Source organism: Myotis myotis, unplaced genomic scaffold (genome assembly GCF_014108235.1).
Source record: "Myotis myotis isolate mMyoMyo1 unplaced genomic scaffold, mMyoMyo1.p scaffold_m19_p_18, whole genome shotgun sequence".
Classification (NCBI taxonomy): Eukaryota; Metazoa; Chordata; class Mammalia; order Chiroptera; family Vespertilionidae; genus Myotis; species Myotis myotis.
Genome location: NW_023416322.1, coordinates 6,356,408 through 6,375,293, shown reverse-complemented (window position 1 = coordinate 6,375,293; position 18,886 = coordinate 6,356,408). Strand labels below are relative to the sequence as shown.

General features: G+C 48.7%; 1 long non-coding RNA gene across 1 annotated transcript; it reads left to right on the top strand.

The window, feature by feature from the left end:
• The first annotated feature begins 11,783 nt into the window (after window positions 1-11,783).
• On the top strand, window positions 11,784-13,953 carry LOC118672954. The gene is made up of 2 exons (XR_004973261.1): window positions 11,784-12,645; window positions 13,296-13,953. It is a non-coding gene; the product is annotated as an uncharacterized LOC118672954 (long non-coding RNA).
• Window positions 13,954-18,886: the final 4,933 nt, after the last annotated feature.

Sequence of the window (18,886 nt, the reverse complement as noted above, 5' to 3'; positions counted from 1 at the left end):
AACTTGTGAGCTGCATGCTGGGCGAGACTGGCAGCAAGCTTCCCTTCTAGACGCGGAGCCATGGACCAAGATGGTAAGGTTTGGGTCAGGCTGTTCTGAGCTCCTAGCCCTCCCCCGGGCATGAATGTTGCACCCTGAGTTTCTAACCCCTGGTGTTTCTACTCCATGGCCTTCCCGTCAGACCCTGTGTTGAGAGACCCTGGCCAGCCTCCCACATCAGGTGCCACCCCAATCAGCCAGCTCAGGGGCCTGGTCTGCATTGTCTGTTCCCCCCTTTCTACTTCCACGGATCTGTTTCCTTAGGAGGGGAAGCCCCCCTCTCCGCATTGTGCCTTTCTCCCACCATTCCCCTGCCCCACTGTGGCTCCCTCTGCCAAGAAGCACCTACTATGTGCCAAGCCCTTGCCAGGGCTGTGCAGAAGTGGCCAGCCCAGTGCCAGCCTGATCTGACACTAGCAGGAAGATGAGATTGGCTTGCTGACTGCAAATATCTTCTCCTTGGGCCACGGCAAAGAGAAGATAGGCGCAGGTCCCCAGGGGTTGGCCCTCCCTCCACCCCCTTTATCTCCCATTCAGGGAAGGTTTTGTGAAATGCCACTGAAGGAGAGTGATGTCATTACAGAAAAAGCATTGGATTCACGGATATTGATATTAAAAAAGCAACCTATTTGCACCCTTCCCTGATTCAGTTATAGCTGAATTATTGGCCACCTGCCTCACAAGTTCATGAGACACAGCATGGTACAGGGGCAAGAGAGAACCAGTCTTCTACCAGTGGATTCTGACAATAGCAGGTGGATGTTACTGTATTTCCTCCTTATGTTTCCAGATGAGCACAATGGGTCTTAGGGCAAGACATTTGCCCAAGGACACCTAAAGTGGGGGGACCGGGTTCTGAGCCTGGTCAACCTGGCCAAATCTGTGCCGTTCTAGGCTCAGCAAGAAGAGGGGCTTCGAGGGATGAGGGTGACAAAAGGTGTTGAATGAGTGAGTATCGCACACTGCTCTGTGCCTGAGTCCCTGGGCTGGTGACACACTGCCCTGCCAGCCCAGGGTCCCAGCAGCCCTCCTGTCTGTCAGCTTCCAGTGCTGCCCCATGTTCATTTCCAAAAGGTAAGAACCCCAGAAGCCAGTGCTCCCTTCAGCCAGAGGAGGGGAGGCTGGGAAGGGGATGGAGAGTGGGGTGTTGCTCTGGGCACATGCAAGGTGCATTGAGGATTTGGAGTCGGAGGGAGGAGGGCGGGAGGAAGAGAGAGGAGCCGACTTTGGCTCATTGACTCCTTGCCTTCAGCCTCGAAGTGGAAAATCACTGGAGGTGGAGAGAAAGTGGGCCCGGCCCTTTGTGGCCAAGCGGAAGGAGAGTTGGAGGGGGGGACGAGGGAGGGCTTCGGCAGCTCCACCCAGTTTGGCTCCCGGCAGGTCTGTCTGTGCGGTTTGTTCCTGCACCTGTGAGCGTGTGGCCAGGTGTGAGAATCCCCGGGACTAGGGCTCAGGTGAGGAGAAGAGTCTAGGGCGGTGAATGGGAGCTGCCTGTGAGCATGTGTTCACCAAGGACTGGGGATTGTGGGTGCAGGGAGGTGTGTGTCCTGTGGTGGGTGTGTAAGCATCTGTGTGTTTGCACGTGGCTCCGGGGAGAACAGTATGTCCCATTCCTACCTCCACAGCCACCTCTACAGCCCAGGAGGCCTTTGAGAGCTTGGCAAACAGCCCGAGGAGCAGTGGAACAGGGAAAGGGCTGGGCCCCAGGGCGGGAACAATAAAGGCCCCGGGGATCAAATTTGTTGCCGAGAAGGCTAAAGGGTAAACTAGTAATTGTCTCCTCACAAAGAAATACATTTCAGTCCCAGTGGCTACTGGAGGGAGGTCGCTGAAAAGAAAATGCACTGAAGTTACCTCTGGAGAAACGAGATTAGACAAAGAAAAATTATCCTCTTGACTCTGAAGGTTCCTAGCCTCTGGAATCTCTTAAGGGTCAGGAGGAGGAGCTTTAATAAGAGAACAAATCCCATCTTTTTAAGGTGGAAAATGGAAAGTTCTGCCTGGGAATGCTTGCACACACCCATTTCTTAATTCACGTATTCATCCATTTAACCGTTTTTGGGGTTCTACTCTGTCAGGCCTTGGGGGGGAGGGGGGAGATTCTTATATGATCTTTTTGCTCAAATTGCCCAGCCCTGTGGGGATGAAAGGCAGATAGCAGTTCGGATAACCCAGAAGGCCGTGATACGAATCTCTGGAGGAATGCAAATGGGGCTCTTCCCTAAGGACCAGCCCCCCGACCTTCCAGTCCTGGGCCATCTCCAGAGGGAGGCTGCTGGTGGTGGGACGGCAAGTTGAGGGCACCTCTCAGGGGTCCTTTTCCCAACCTGCCCTGGGCAATGGTGCTGCAGGTTAGAGGGACTCCTCCAGAACCAGGGGCAGTCACTGGCTGTGGTTAGAGACCAAGTGTCAGGAGAGGGCGAGGGGACATTCCTTCCCTGCCTGCGGTGGGGGTGGGCACAGAGGCCTGAGTCCGGGTGAGGGCCAGGGGTTGGGTAGGGACAGATCAATCAACATCACTGGGCAGGGGGAAGGGAGGGTCGTACAAACATCTCCACACCAGGGCGGTCACACCATTTCACCCCCTGCTGGCAGGACCTGACTTTTGATTTGTGTTTCCATTGGAGAGATGTGCTCAGTGTGGGAATGAACCATGACGTGCTGATGCTACGCATTACCACTTTTGTGCTAGTCAATGTGCTAGGAGCTTTAGCTATATTTCTTCCTTCATTGTTTCAAAAATATTTCTTGAGCACCTATTCAGGGCAAGACCTCGGCTGGGTGCTGGGGGAGGGAGCAGTAAACAAGACACATACAGTCTCTGCCTCCTGGGAGGAGCTGGAAAAGCAAAGAGCCAGTTGTCATATAATGTGATATGTGGTGTGACGGAGAGTCAGGTACTGAGAACTTCACACAGGAGGGATGGCAGGGACGATTTCTGGAGGAGGCCGATGTCTGAGCTGAGGATTTAAGGCCAATTAGAAGCCAGCATGAAGGAGAGGCCAGTGGTGGCGAGGAGAGTGTCCCAGGCTGGTGTGCGCATGTGCACGGGCTGGGGGTGAGCTTGGGCAGCACTGGGCTGCAGAATGTCTGTGTTTACAGGTGTAAGGTGCTGAGGAATGTAATGGAAAAGGGGAGCAGGGCCGGATCATCCAAGGAACCTCAAAGTCAAATGAATAATTTTGGACACTTCATTCGGGCATGGGGAGCCACGGGAGGATTAAAATGAAGGGGGATGAAGAGATAAGAGCTGTGCTCTATTTAGAAGGTTTCCTCAGGCTGCAGGGCAGAGAACAGTCTAGCGGTGGGGAGGACGATGAGGCATGCAGGCTCCAGGGGGTTACTGCAGCAGCCAGGCTGGAGTGGGAGTGGCCTGGGTTAAGGGGAGGGCCAGGGGGATGGATTTCAAAATTGTGTAGTGCTCTCGGCTTGGCTGTGGAGCGTGAACATGGGGGAGAAGGGTCTAGAAAGACAGGCTACGGGTTTCAGCAACTAAGCAAATTGTGTTGTCTGTTGCTGGGACGGGAAATCCAGGAGAAGGGGCTTGATTCACCACAAATTACAGAGTGGGGCTAAAGTGGGGGCAAGAGTAGGTTTACAGTTGTCTATATGGAAAATAATGCAATAATTAATAAGTAAACTGTGTTTCGAGTATGCATAACTGTAAACCTACTTTTGTCACACCGGTATTATCCTCTCCCATTTTACAGACAAGAAAACTGAGGCTAAGGGAGCAAAAGTAACTTGTAAAACCCAGGTAGTGCTGACCTGGGATTTAAACTTACGACAAAATAAGTCCAAGCTAATTGTTCTTCCTATCAGAGGGCTCCCCTGTGAGGGGGCTGGCCTTGGGGAAGGGTTTGGTCTGCAGCCAGCATGAACTGTAGTTTTTCTGTGGGTGGAGGCCGGGCCACAGTGAGGAAGGGAGAGGTCAAGCCTGGGAAGAGGTGCAGGAAGTTCAGTTTTGCAGGAGCCGCCCCTTTAAGGCAATTGAAGATCTGGCCGCTTCGGAAAGGAACGAATGGAGGGAGCCCAAGACCCAGCCCCTGGATCCTGCAATTTAGGGTTTCTGTCCTCAAGGCTCCCTGACCTTTTGGAGCCCCCTGACAACCCAACTTCTACCTCCAGCAATAAAAGCCACCACAACCACCAGGACAATTCTGAGAGTGTTTCTTTCAGGGCACGTCCATAGGAATAATTCCAGGGGGCCTCATCACCTCTTGGGGAGGTGTCAGTATTTGTATACTCTTTGGAGAGAAGGAAGAAACCGAAACCTAGAGACTGTAAGTGATGTGCCAGGTCCCAGGGTTCTTGAGAGTAGAAAGCATACCTTGCCTGGCCAGTGTGGCTCAGTGGTTGAGCTTCGACCTATGAACCAGGAGGTCACGGTTCGGTTCCAGGTCAGAGCACATAGGGGGCGTGCAGGAGGCAGCCAATCAATGATTCTCATCATTGATGTTTCTCTCTCTCTCTCCTTCTCCCTTCCTTTCTGAAATCAACAAAAGTATTTTTTAAAAAAGAAAGCATACCTGTGTCTCTTCATATGGCTCGAACAGTAGTGCTTGGCTCAGAAGGAGCTCCATCGACGTTTGTGGTTCGGAATTGGTTCTGTGTATACTAGGACCCAGGTGTCTGGACTCCTGGTTACTCAACTGGAAATTGAAAAGACCCAAAGTCAAGCACTCCTGGGCATGAGGCTGGCTGTAGACCTTCGTAGACACAGGGTGCTGGGGCTGCCCCCTTCTGTCCTATATCTTCCCCCAGCCCTGCCGCAAGGAGTCCCAGCTTCATGAGATGTATGCTGCTCTCTAAGTGATGTCCTCCGACTGCACTGGAGTCGCCTGGGGTGCTGGTTAGACATGCAGATTCCGGTGGTCCTAGGCTGAGAGTCTTTAGTGGAGGCCTGGGGGTGGTGCCTTACATGGCATTTTAAACCCTGTCCCCCATACTTCCCAGGCACTGTCTTAGGAGACCGGAGAGAAGTTTCTCCAACATGAAAATGGAGGGCCCTGGCCTGAGGCCCTGAATGGGAGTTGTCCTACCCCTGACCTTGCACTGTTTGGTGACTGTAGCTGGGTTGCCAGGGGAACGTGTAACTTCCTGGCGTTGGCGGTTTTCCTCTCCTTGGCCTTATCTCAGCATCTGACACCCAGTCCAGGGCCCATGCTGGTCTCGCGCGTAGGTGGGAACGCTGGTGTCAGCCAAGTGGAGGTGAGTCCAGGCACTGCAATGCTGGCCCGAGGACCTGGGATGGGCCGGAGGTGGGGATGAGGTTTTGAAGGGAGCAGGGGGAGGCCGTAGATTCCTTAATGTCTTTTTCCTTGGCCCGGGGGATATCTATCCAGTGGGAATGTGGCCAGGTTGGGGGAGGGGTGGAGGGTGGGGGTGTATACGTGACCAGCAATGGGACTCTCTCTGTCCCTTCTCTGGAGATTCAGTTCCTCGTTCCTTGGGTGGAGGGCACCTCTATCAGGCGATGTTGCTCTTCTGGCCTGTGTCCTCTCCTCCTTCCTTCCTCTTCACTCTGGATCCAGGGTCTCCCGCTGCAGGCATCCTCCAGTAGTCCCCACTTCTGCTCCCACCCTCCTATCCCTTCCCCACACCCCTCCTGTCTCCCTGGTGCCCACAATCTTTCTCCTTGGTCCTGAATTTCTTCGTTCCTCATACTCTCTCCCTGCTTCTGCCCTGTGCCTGGTCTCTCCGGCTGTAAGGATGAGAGAGGGTTTGAAGAAAGAGGGAAAGCAGCAAATACTTCCAGTGAAATAATTTATGCATGTAAATGTTTGTGTGGTAAGCCCTCCTTTAGTTTAGAAGGACGTGAAGGTGGTGTTTGAGAGTTCAAGTGTTCCAGGAAGAAGAGGGGAGAAAAGTAACCTTCCCCGCGCCCTTGCAACTGAATATTTACAGTCTGATTCCTGTTGTGTTTAGACTGCACTGAGGACAAAGCCATTTCCCCACGCCCACCACCCAGCCAATGTCCTCTGGTCTGGAGGAAGGAAAGGGGAGAAAAGCAGCAGGCACCGTGTCAGTTGACTGTTGAGCCCGGTCTTCTCTTCACAGAGCCTCTCTTTGGGGCTCTCACCCCATCTCCCAGATAAGGAAACAAGGCCCAAGTGGGTGGGCAGGTTGCCCAAGGTCTCTCAGCTGTACGCGGCGGAGCCAGGGCCCAAACCCTGCTGGTCTGGCTCCAGGATCAGCCCCTGCTTTCCTTCCTCACTGTGTTGCCCAGGCAGGCCACCCATGGGGGAGCTTGTAGGCTGTCCTAGACGGAATTACTGGCTATGAACAGCCCAGAACCGTGGTCGGCAAACTGCGGCTCGCGAGCCACATGTGGCTCTTTGATCCCTTGAGTGTGGCTCTTCCTAAGCCTTAGGAGTACCCTAATTAAGTTAATAACAATGTACCTACCTATATAGTGTAAGTTTAAAAAATGTGGCCCTCAAAAGAAATTTCAATCATTGTACTGTTGATATTTGGCTCTGTTGACTGATGAGTTTGCCGACCACTGGGAATCGATGCTTTTCTGAGAACTGAGCGGGCATCCCAGAATTCTCGTCACAGGCCATTGGTACCCCTAAAATAGGAGCAGAAGCTGCACAGGGCAAAGGAGGCAGGCCCAGAGGAAGGAGTGGGGCCCCTGTCCTGAAGAATTACCAGGATGTGTGTAGCATGGAGTTCAGAAAAAACACGAGCGAAATAGACCATCACCAACAAAAAATCACGTACACAACACAAACTCTTCCGCAGCAGTGTGGCAGCCCCATCACTTTTGTTCATTCCACATGTGTGGCCCTCCCACCCGCACCCCACACTCACTCTCAGCATCTCTGATTCCTGTGTTCAGAAGGGCAGGTTCCTAAATGCACTCAAGGAGGGAGGGAAGAAGGGAGGGAGGGAAGGAAGGAGGGAGGGAGAAAGGGAGGGAAGGAAGGAGGGAGGGAAGGAAGGAGGGAGGGAGGGAGGGAGGAAGGAGGGAGAGAGGGAGGAAAAGAGGGAGGGAGGGAAGGACGGAAGGAGGGAACGAGGTAGTGGGGGAGGGAGGGAGGGAGAGGAGAGTCAGGAGTCAGTCTTTCTTCTCACACAGGAGACATGCTCAAGTGAGTCCAGCCTTTTCATTTTAACCAAATGGCTCCTCTGGGTCTTGTCTCCCAGACTCATCCCGTCCAAATGTGCTTATTCATCAAAGAGTCAAAATTCCAACCCCTCCCGCCTCAGCCAGAGTGTGGAGCACATCAGGCGGCCAGCAGAGTGGGGCCCGCCTGACCAGCCCCCAGGAAGGCTCCGCGGCCCAGTGGGGTGAGGAGGAGCGCGGGACCCCGGCCAACCCAGGGCTGCTGGGCTCTGCTCCCAGCTCCTCTCCTGGCGAGGAGCTCCTGGCTCCAGGCTCCTGGCCCCTAACCAGCAATCCATGGTTCATTCTGAGGCGTCTCTGGGAGTGGCAACCCAGTAGGAAGAGTCACACAGCCAGAGGTGGGGTTAGGATTGGGCTGATAATCTAGATACCTGTTTTTCCTCAGGCACCTTCAGCTTCTTAAACCTCCGCCATTGCTCTCACCTGTGGGCCAGTGAGCCCGAGCAGATGAGAGTGAAGTGAGAGATCGGGGATGGTATAGAGCAGAGGTTCTCAACCCTGGCTGCACATTAGAATCACCTGGGAATCTTTTGAAAATCCTGATTTCTGGGCCTCATCCTCTGGAAATTCTGTTTCTTTGTTATGGGGTGGGGCCACAACATGAGTAACAAAGAAACAGACTTTCCGGAGGATGAGGCCCAGAAATCAGGATTTTAAAAAGATTCCCAGGTGATTCTAATGTGCAGCCAAGGTTGAGAACCACTGGTATAGAAGGAAGACCCCAAAGATGCCAGCAGGTAGAAATGAGAGGAAGAAGGGAAGGGCTCAGGGGAGAAGGTGGGAGAGGCAGTGCGGGGAGGAATGGGCACCCTCCCATCCTCACAATTTTGAACCAAGATTTGCTGAGAAGGGACAGGCTGCTTTTTTACTTATTTATCCAATTTTGGAAGCCCCATTTAAGAAATACAATACAAAATCATTGATATTAAATTGATGACAGGAGTAAACATTTATTTAGAGTACTAAATCACAACGAATTATAAAATTTTAAAAACCTGGAAAATACGATAGACATAATATCTAGAAGAGATAGAGTTGTATGAATTTGCTCTCAAATAGTTCACCCTTACCTTTTTTGGCTGTTTATTCTTTGTCTCTTCAAGTGACAATGGCTTTAAAATATTACTTTATTTAGAAAGAACAGAATGATAATTCAGTCTTTCCTCTGGCGCGGATGGATCAATACCTTTATTATGATGATGCATTTGAATGTTGCATTTTATAGCTTGTGGTTGGTAAAATCATATCAGTTTTTATGATGCCAAATTGGGAACATCTGTGCTAAATTTCTTTCTTATATGAGTTGTAGGATTTCAAGGCATTGTTCAGTAATTAGTCTTAAATGTTCTTTGAATTGGTGACACTCATTAACCAGATTTTCCTCACTTTTGTGTAATAATATGAGTTTTATGCAATATTCATCAATGTCGAATTTTTATGTCAAATGGAGAAATTTAATATTTTCCCTATGTGTTCATATTATTTTCTTCTCCTTGTTAATTGGGTTGTCAAACAATCCACGTGCTTGTTTATTATATTTAAAATTTGTATATTCCTCTTGCCTCTTTTGATAGAATCTGAAAATTTTTTTTACAATGTGCTTCTCAATTTCAAAATAATTTCTACTGATTTCATGGTTTATTTTTTATCACTTGTTTCATAAATCCATAATTTTTAAAAATTGATTTTAGAGAAAGAGAGGAAGGGAGAGGGAGAGAGAAAAAAACACATCAATGTGAGAGAGAAACATCTATTGCTACCTCCTGCACGTGCCTGACTGGGGATCGAACCCTCAACCTGGGTATGTGCCCTGACTGGAAATTTAACTGGTGAAAGGTGCCCAGGGTGATGCTCAACCAATAGAGCCACAGCAGCCAGGAACAAATCCATTGTTTTTTAAATTGAGATTATAACGAACAATATCATATTAGTTTCAGGTGTACAGCATAATTATTTGATATTTTTATGTATATCGCAAAGTAATCACCACAATAAGTCTAGTTAACATCTGTCACCATACACAGTTACTCTCGGCAATTTTCAGATAGACATCCCAGTATTGTTGAGGAGGAAACTGGTCTTGCAAGGCGTGTCAGGCCATAAAAACTGTGAACAATGCACTGCCCTGGGGGCGGGGGGGGGGGAGGTTGTTATCGCTGGCCCCAGGACAGATCATCAGATATGGCCTGGGGACCCCCAACACCTGGGGCCTTCCTGTAAGCCCACGAAAGGGGACAGAACCATACCTGCAAGACAAAGACCCCAGAAGGTTATAAAAAGTGAAGCCCTCTGCGTGTTACTCTGATTTGGAAATTATTCTCGGAGTCCACTATGTTAATAAACGGGGTCCCTCCCTTTCTCTAGGAAGCGGGCTTGGTATTTCTTTGCTCTTCTGTAACATTGTTAACTAGAGCCACCGTCTGTACATTATATCCTGAGGACGTATATTACAAATGAAAGTTTGTACTTTTGACCATCTTCACCTGTCTTGCCCATGCTGCAGTTTGTTCTCTGTATCTGTGTTCATTTTTGTTTGTTTTTTAGATTCCACCTATATGTGAGATCATACAGTATTTTTCTTTCTCTGTCTGACTTATTTCACTTAGTATAATGCTCTCAAGGTCCATTCATGTTGTCACAAATAACAAGATTTCCTTTTTTATGGCTGAATAATATATATATATATTACAGTTTTTAAAATCCATTTATCCATCGATGGACACTTAGGTTGTTTCCATATCTTGGCTACTATAAATGATGTTGCAATAAACTTGGGGGTGCAAGTATCTTTTTGAGTTAGTATTTTTGTTTTTGAAAGGGCGAGGACTACGCCCTCCACCTTGCCCCAGGATAAGGGCTACGCCCTCCACCTTGCCCCAGGGTAAGGGCTATGCCCTCCATCTTAACTTGGCCATGTGCTCAGCAAGCTTCTTCCCGGAAGATAGTCAAGGGAAGTGCATGCAATCACTATGACCCCATCCTGTGTAATGAGACACCGACTCGCACCTGGCCAATCGGCAGGGCCCACAGTCTTTTCTCCTCCCCTTACCCCAACCCCCTATAAAAGCTCTCTCCACACAGAGTTTTCTCTCTCTCGGCCACTGGAGCTTACCGTTGCATCGGTGAGTGTGGCAGGGAAGCCAAACCTAGGTTTGAAATTAATGACTCTTTGCTTTTGCATTGGACTCGCTGGCTCCCTGTGGGTTCTTGGGAATCATGAAATCTGGTCACAACAGTTTTCTTTGAATATATACCCAGAAGTAAAATTGGTGAATTTATATAGTATTTTTATTTTTTAAATTTTTTTGAGGAACCTCCACGCTGTTTTTCATTGTGGCTGCATCAATTTACAACCCCACTAACAGTGCACAGGGCTCCCTTTTCTCCACATCTTGGCCAACTCTTGTTATATTTTTTTTATAATAGCCGTTCTGACTGGTGTGAGGAGGTTTAGATTTGCATTCCCCTGATGATTAGTGATGTGGTGCATCTTTTTATGTACCTTCTGGTCATTGGAATATCATCTTTGGAAAAATGTCTATTCAGTTCCTCTACCCATTTTTAAATTGGATTATTTTGCTATGGGTTGTATGAGTTCTTTATATATTTTAGATGTCAACCCCTTACTGGACAAATGATTTGCAAATATTTTCTCCATCCAGTAAGTTGCCTTTTCATTTTGTTGATGGTTTTCTTTGCTGTGCAGACTAAATCCATTAATTTTTAAGTAAATTTTCTGTTCTTTTTTTTTTTAAAATATATTTTATTGATTTTTTACAGAGAGGAAGGGAGAGAGATAGAGAGTTAGAAACATCGATGAGAGAGAAACATCGATCAGCTGCCTCCTGCACATCTCCTACTGGGGATATGCCCGCAACCCAGGTACATGCCCTTGACCGGAATCGAACCTGGGACCTTTCAGTCCGCAGGCCGACGCTCTATCCACTGAGCCAAACCGGTTTCGGCATAAATTTTCTGTTCTTTAATACATACATTTAACGTTGACAAAAGAAGAAAATATACTCTTGATATATGTCCAAATCTGTCCAATCTCACTTGTTTTATCTAAATCCTCAAGGAGACTTTCCAAAATGCAGTTTAAAATGGCATATTCAAGTTGTATCAACTTTTTAAATAATTTTTTTTTCATTTTGTTTATGTTTCTCTTCCAGGCCTTTGAAAATGTTAGATTCTTAAACTATCATTGTTACCTAGCAAGAAGAGGTAGGCAGAATAATGTCCCACCCATCTTCTAAATATCCACCTCTTAATTCCCAGAACTTGTGAATATTTACCATATATGACAAAAGGGACTTTGCAGATATGATGAAACTGAGGGTTCTGAGATGGGGAGATTGTCTTGTATTATCCAGGTGAGCCCAACATAATCACATGGGAACTTTTCCCAGTAGATCATGTGACCACTTTTCCCAGTAGATCATGTGACCACTCCTTTCTCGGACAGGTGACCTTGGTTAAAACACATAGTGCCAAGAAGGGGAGCAAACATATTAAAAACAGTATGCCATATACGCCAGGTCCCTTGAAACATATGCTGTGCAGATGTTTCTTCCCTGCAGCGACTGTGTCAAGCAGCAAGGATGGACCGGCTTCCGGCAATGTGGGGTGTGCAGGAGGCAGCCAATCATTGATTCTCTCTCATCATTGATGTTTCTATCTCTCTCCCCCTCTCCCTTCCTCTCTGAAATCAATATATATATTATATGGAGGAAGGGGATCATGAGTCAAGGAATATATGAGGCCTTTAGACTGTGAAAGGATTGACTCTTGAGCCTCTGGAAGGAAGGCAAACCTACTGACACCTCACTTTACCCCAGTGAGACCTGTGTCCAACTCCAGAACCGTAAGATAATAAATCTGTGTTGTTTTAAGCTACTACATGTGTGTGATTTGTTACAGCAGCAAAAACTAATACACAAAGCTGGGATAGTTTTTAAGTGGAAAGATCATCTCATTATATATAGAAAAATTCAAGTTTTAAAAATATTCTAAGTGTTTAAAATACTCAAGTGTTTAAAATACTCGACCTATGAAAGGAATGCTGTTGGAAAAACAGAACTAGTCAACAAGTTTAGGTCCTCAAAGGCATTGTTTTCTCTGCTGAGAGGTGTAATATGTTTATAATTATATATTTACAGGTCTTCTTCCTGGCCAGAGAGAACTTCGGTTATGACCCAGCATTATTAGAACAGAATCCCCACTTCTGATTTGGCACAATGGAGGGCTAGAGTTTTTTTGTTTTGTTTTTTTACAAACTGGCTTCTGGTTTTGCTTATTTCAATCTTGCTTTTCCTTCACTCTACAAGTACTTTTGGTGTTGAGCGCTGGAGCACATGTTCCCATGGAGAATGTGGCCAGCACTTTTGTGTCCTGACATCAGGTGAAGTGGAGCAGGAGGAGTGTCCCAGGCAGCCATTCCTACCCCAGGACAGCGGGCAGTGATGTAGCGACACGTGAGTGATGGAGAACCACACAAACATGTTTCACTGAATCCAAAATAAATGTACTCCCCAACTTACCTTTTCAAATTTACAAAAATACATGGCCAAGGAGACACATGGCTAAGAGCCCCCATATTAGCTTTGCAAGGGGTTCATGCACACGAGAGGCCGCAGCTTAAGCATGGACAGCTTTAAATAAATGCAAACAAAGTCCTGGTAGGTGATTTCCATTCCCTCCTTCCTGCCTCAACACCTCTCCTTCAGAGACGCAGCCTGGGTTGAGAAAAGAATACCAGCTTTTAGTTTAGACAGCTATCTCCCTCGGCCTCAGTTTACCTTTTTGGCGGTGGGGATAATAGCCCATAGAGATGTGGCTGTGAAGACTGGGTGGAAAACTCAGGAGAAGCATCCAGTCCGCTGTGGGCTGGTTACTTCCTCCTCCTGCCTCTCTGGGCTGCAGAGAAGAGGGGGTGATGCTGCCAAGGCTGGGAAGGGAAGGGTGCCAGGAACAGAAAAGCCCTTCCCTCACCCCCAAGCCCTGAGGGCTGTGCTCCCTCTTTTCGGTTCCGCCCTGTGTAGTAGCTACTTTTGCCTCCCCCTCCCTCTGATCCCTCCTCCTACACTTGGTGTTCTCCAACCCCCTCTATCTTGTCCCTTTGAAGGTTCCTCAACGAGATAAGGCTGAGACGTCTAGGGAAGGAATGTAAAGCCTGTTGGAGTAAGTCCTTTTAAAAGCAGCTGAAGGTGACCCCATCTCCCTTCCTCCATTCCCCTGGGGCTGGTGAAGGGCCCTCAATGCTCCTGGCTCTGCAGCTAATGATAAGGATGCAGTGATTGGCTTTGAAAAGTCAAGTTGAAGTACGATTCAGAAAGGTCAGCTGTGAGGTTTGCTTCCTCATCAGAGTGAGGAAGCAGCTCACAGAATCCCGGTCACCACTTCTTTTTGGCCTAAGAGTTCAAGCCAATCAGCACGGGAGGGAAAAATGTCCTGGCTCCGGTAGGAACGCTTTGCTGAGGGTTGTGGCCAGCAGGCTGTGGGGGTCAGTTCCATTTTGTCCCTGCAGGTTGGGAGGCAGAGGGGCTCATCCAAATTGGTAAACTCATAAAACTCCCAAAAACCACTCCAGAAGAGTCTATACAAACTGGGAAAGGTTAAAGGGCAGACTCCCTAAAGCCTGTTCCACAGATTTCGATTCAGATAGTCCAGTGATGGCGAGCCTATGACACGCGTGTCAGAGGTGACACGCGAACTCATTTTTTTGGTTGATTTTTCTTTGTTAAATGGCATTTAAATATATAAAATAAATATCAAAAATATAAGTCTTTGTTTTATTATGGTTGCAAATATCAAAACATTTCTATATGCGACACGGCACCAGAGTTAAGTTAGGGTTTTTCAAAATGCTGACACGCCGAGCTCAAAAGGTTCGCCACCACTGATGATAGTCTATTAATAAGCTCTCCCAGGTGGTTCTGAGCTGGAGGTCTGAGGTCCACATTTTGTTGTTGTTAATCCTCACCTGAGGATATATATATTTTTCCCATTGATTTTTAGAGGGAGTGGAAGGGATTGGTTGCCTCCTGCATGCGCCCGGGCAGGGGGTCAAGACTGCAACTGAGACTGCAATTCTCGACCAGAATTGAACTGGGACCCTTCAGTCTACCGGCAGAAGCTCTCTCCACTCAGCCAAACCGGCCAGGGCTGAGCTCACATTTTAAGGAACTACTCTGTAGTGACATACACATCCTCCTGGCTTTGGCCTACCCAGATTCTCCTGCTGGGAAATTGGTTCCTTCTGATCCTGCTTGCTTCTTGCAGACTAAACTCTCATCAGGGTTTGGCTTGGCACCTCACTGGGGCAACCATGGTAACCACGGTAAACTTAGTGGGGTGTCTGGGGAAAACCATGACCCTGGGCCTGGCTCTTGGAGGGGCTGCTGGCAGTTGGACCCTGAGGGCCCATGCTATTCCCTTGAGGGTTCAGGTCCTGCCTCAAGAATTCAGCCAAGGCCAAAGCGAGGAGCGGGACGCGCGCCAGGGCGGGCCAGCCTTTCAGAGCCAGGCTCCAGCTCCAGCGCCGGCCCGACTGGTTAGAGTCGTTAGACGGAGGGAGGCTTCGGGTTTCTGGGGCCACCAGCGCGTCGCCCCCGCCCGCGGGAGCCGGGAGCAGGGGCGGGGCCTGGACCAGGAACGCGGGCTCTTGGTTGCTATGGCAACGCGTCAACACCCAGCGCCTTCTTGGCAGTGCCAGCGGCGGCGGAGGCGGCAGAGGCGCGGCTGAGATGGTGAGGGCCCCGTGGTGGAGGAGACCTCGGGTCGCACGTCATGTGTGCGGAATGGGTTGGCTTTCTGAGGCGGAGAAGCGGAGAACTGGGGGAGCACAGAAGTTGGGTCACGGTCTGGGTATCAGGAAGGCCCTGGAGCGGGGTAGACACCTCTAGAAGAAACTAGGGAATTCCTGAGTAACTTCTTCCTCCGAGGGCGGGGTCGATAGGGATCGATAATGCGTCCTGCTGCTGAGCCTGGGAGCTGGGGAGAAAGGGCTGTCTCGGCCTTCTTCTCCTCCTCTGGGCTGCAGACTGAGAGATGTGATGGGGAAAAACCACTGGTGAGGAGGCCGGATGACAGGTTACATAGACCTGTTCTGCCACGAACTAGCAGAGTGACAACACATAAGTCACCTAATATGCTCAGCTTTCTCTTCTGCTACTGGGGCTTGGGCCCCTCAGTATATACTCAACAATCATTTGCAAAAGAATGAACGCATGAGGAAGGTACCAGGTCTGAAAGGCGCCGGAGGGCGATGGGGACAGGTCTGGCCAGCCCGGGGTTTCCTGGGGCAGAAGGACGGCCAGGGTCATGAGGGCTGAGCAGGGCAGCAGGCCTGGGAGGGCCTAGCAGGGGATGTCTGGGCTCCAGTGAGGAGTGTGCAGGTCCCTGAGGGAGAAGGAAGAAGGGCTGAGGACAGGGGCTGCATGCAGCCTTGGGGTATTGGAAATAACCCTAGAATTTCTGGGGACATACCGGGCGGGAAAGGTGGCTCCTTGCGTGAACTGGTGGACACACTCATGCCCAGAGGCGACGCTGCTTTTCTGGGGCTCAGGGGGTCAGGTGCAGAGATTTCGGAAGAGCTTTGTTATAAAATGAACAGGTCTTTAGCAAAGGTTCCCGCTTCTGAGGACTCCCTGCAGGGTTCCCTTAGCATTCCTTATGCCTGTCACTCTCAGCTGTCAGTGCCTTCCAGGCACAGTGGTGTGGGGTGCATGTCTGTCTGGGAGAGCCTAGCACAGCCGTGGGCAAACTACGGCCCAGCCCGTTTGAAATGAATAAAACTAAAAAAAAAAAAAGACCGTACCCTTTTATGTAATGATGTTTACTTTGAATTTATATTAGTTCACACAAACACTCCATCCATGCTTTTGTTCCGGCCTCCGGTCCAGTTTAAGAACCCATTGTGGCCCTCGAGTCAAAAAGTTTGCCCACCCCTGGCCTAGCACCATGCCTGGCATATAAGGGCATACAGTGAATGTTAGTTCTTTTTTTCTCCTGTTTAAAAAATTTTATATATCCAAGCCCAAATTAATCAGTAAGTTGAGCCTGGGCTAGACTTGTAGGCTTCTGTGCACCCAGATCAGGGATTCCCCATCCAAGGGCCACTCAGAGCAGAGGTTTGGCCTACTGACGGAGCCCTTCTGAAATCCCTTGGACAGGACTGGGCATAAAGGCACCTTTGAGAACCAGCAGCCCGAGGTAGGGACCTCTGCTCTTCTGGTAGGCCAGGTGTGTGTGTGTGTGTGTGTGTGTGTGTGTGTGTGAATGTGTGTGTATGTGTGTGAATGTGTGTGTGATGCTTCCCAGTGGTTTTGAGAGTGTTTGGGGGGTTGGGGAAAGGCAGTGGTGGTGGGGTGAGGCTCACTACTGGGCAGATCTTCAGGACTTTTACAAAAACAAGGGAAACAACATCCTGTAGGAGGAGGGACGGGCCTCAGTAGTGACTAGGCCAGTGATGGCGAACCTTTTGAGCTCGGTGTGCCAGCATTTTGAAAAACCCTAACTTAACTCTGGTGCTGTGTCACATATAGAAATTTTTTTATCTTTGCAACCATAGTAAAACAAAGACTTATATTTTTGATATTTATTTTATATATTTAAATGCCATTTAACAAAGAAAAATCAACCAAAAAAATGAGTTCACGTGTCACCTCTGACACGCATGTCATAGGTTCGCCATCACGGGACTAGGATGTCACCTTCAGATGTCATCTCACAGGTGGCCAATCTGGTTCCATTTGAGGATAGAGATGAGCTGAGTGAATCGCTTAGTAAAAGGCAAGGTGCCTGCTGCCTGGGCATCCCCTTCTTCTCAGTAACCAAAACCTACAGAAAAAATAAGTAGAATCGGGCCCAGAGCTTGAAGCCTGAATGTGCTAGCCTGCAGCGAACCTAGTGCAAAAGAGGAACCAGATCCTGGGTGGAGGGGACAGCCGGGAAAGAACATGACTTCATCTCTGTTCTGCTGACAGGCGTTACAGTTCTGTCGGGCAAACTCCACGCTGACCTGTTTTAGCCCCGTCCCAGCTCTGTGTTGCTGGAATTGAGTGGAACATCCGGGGACATAAAATGATGCAGTTTTTATTTTTATTTTATTTTATTTTTTAAATGTTTCTAAATGGTTTCCCAGAGTTTAGATTTTTTTTTTCAATATATTTTTATTGATTTTACAGAGAAGAAGGGAGAGGGATAGTTAGAAACATCGATGAGAGAGAAACATTGATCAGCTCCTCCTGCACACCCCCTACTGGGGATGTGCCTGCAGCCAAGGTACATGCCCTTGACCGGAATCAAACCCGGGACCCTTGAGTCCACGGGCCGACACTCTATCCACTGAGCCAAACTGGTTAGGGCAATGCTACAGTTTTTAAAGGGCTAGATTCACCTGTGTTCAGAGTTGGGGCATCAGGCCCATTGCTGTGTTTCTGTTTTTAAATAAAAATAGTTTTTTTTCCTGATCATAAAAAGAGTTATCTATTCACTGCAGAAAATTATTCAATACAAGAAACATCTTAAGATGATAATGTGCACCTGAAATTAAACCTTTTTCACAAAAATTCTTTAAGTAGCACATTCTGGGTGCATACCCTCATACAAATATTTTTATAGGGTTACATGCATGTTTTTTATAATTTGCTTTCTTTAAAACAGTAGGTTGTTTAGATCATCCTATACTAATGATTAAGTCAAAATCACCATGCAATTGACTGACGAATATTACGCATCAGAGTCTCCCCCGGAGTTCCCAGCAGTGGCCCACTTTTTGTGCTGCTGGGTGGGAGCTAAGTCACCAAGATGAACATTTTAAAGCAGGTCTGGCATCTTTATCTGTCCCCAGGCCTCATCTTCCCCAACCCCCCTTGCCTCCTCAGCTATTACTACCAGTTTTTATCTGTCTCTTCCTTTTCTTCAAAACCTGCCTCCCCCAGGGCCTGGACAGGCACTGTTCAGCTTCGTGGGAGTGTTTACTGGTCATGAGAGAAATCAAAACAGCCCTTCCCCACCTGAAAGCACCTTTTGGCTCCTGCCTCTGGCCCAGAGGGGTCTAACTTTCCATTTCTGCTTGGTTCTTCTTTTTTTCTAGCATTTTTACACAGTGACCTCTCCAATCCTTCTTGCTATTCTTGGCAAAACTGGTGATTCTGACCCTAATGTGCGGCTTGTGGCTTCACAGTCAGCATTTCCCAAGTGAGGTTTCCTCAGCCACCCAGCCCTGGAGCCTAGTGCTTCCCTCGGCTCTGCTCAGCGGCTACTTCTCTGCGGTCATTTGTTTTCCTCCTTCTGTTTTGACTTCTAGGCTCAGGCAGTCGAGGATCTCTGGTGTGACTTCCTCATGACCTGGGTACCACGGGTGTAGGAAAGAGGCGATGGAGCATCAGTCCCGAGGACCCATCTGAGCACAAGGGAGAACCTGCAGGAGTTCTTTCTTTTTTAATTCCTTACCCAAGGAGTGAGGATATTTTTCCCATTGATTTTTTAAGAGAGTGGAAGGGGCTGAGGAATGGGGGGCGGGGGGAAAGAGAGAGAGAGAGAGAGAGAGAGAGAGAGAGAGAGAGAGAGAGAGAGAGAGAGAGAAACAGGGAATATCAATGTGTTAGAGACATATCAATTGGTTGCCTGCCATTTGCGCCCTGACCAGGCCTGGGAATTGAACCTGCACCAGAGGTACATGCCCTCGATCGGGAATCGATCAAGAGCACA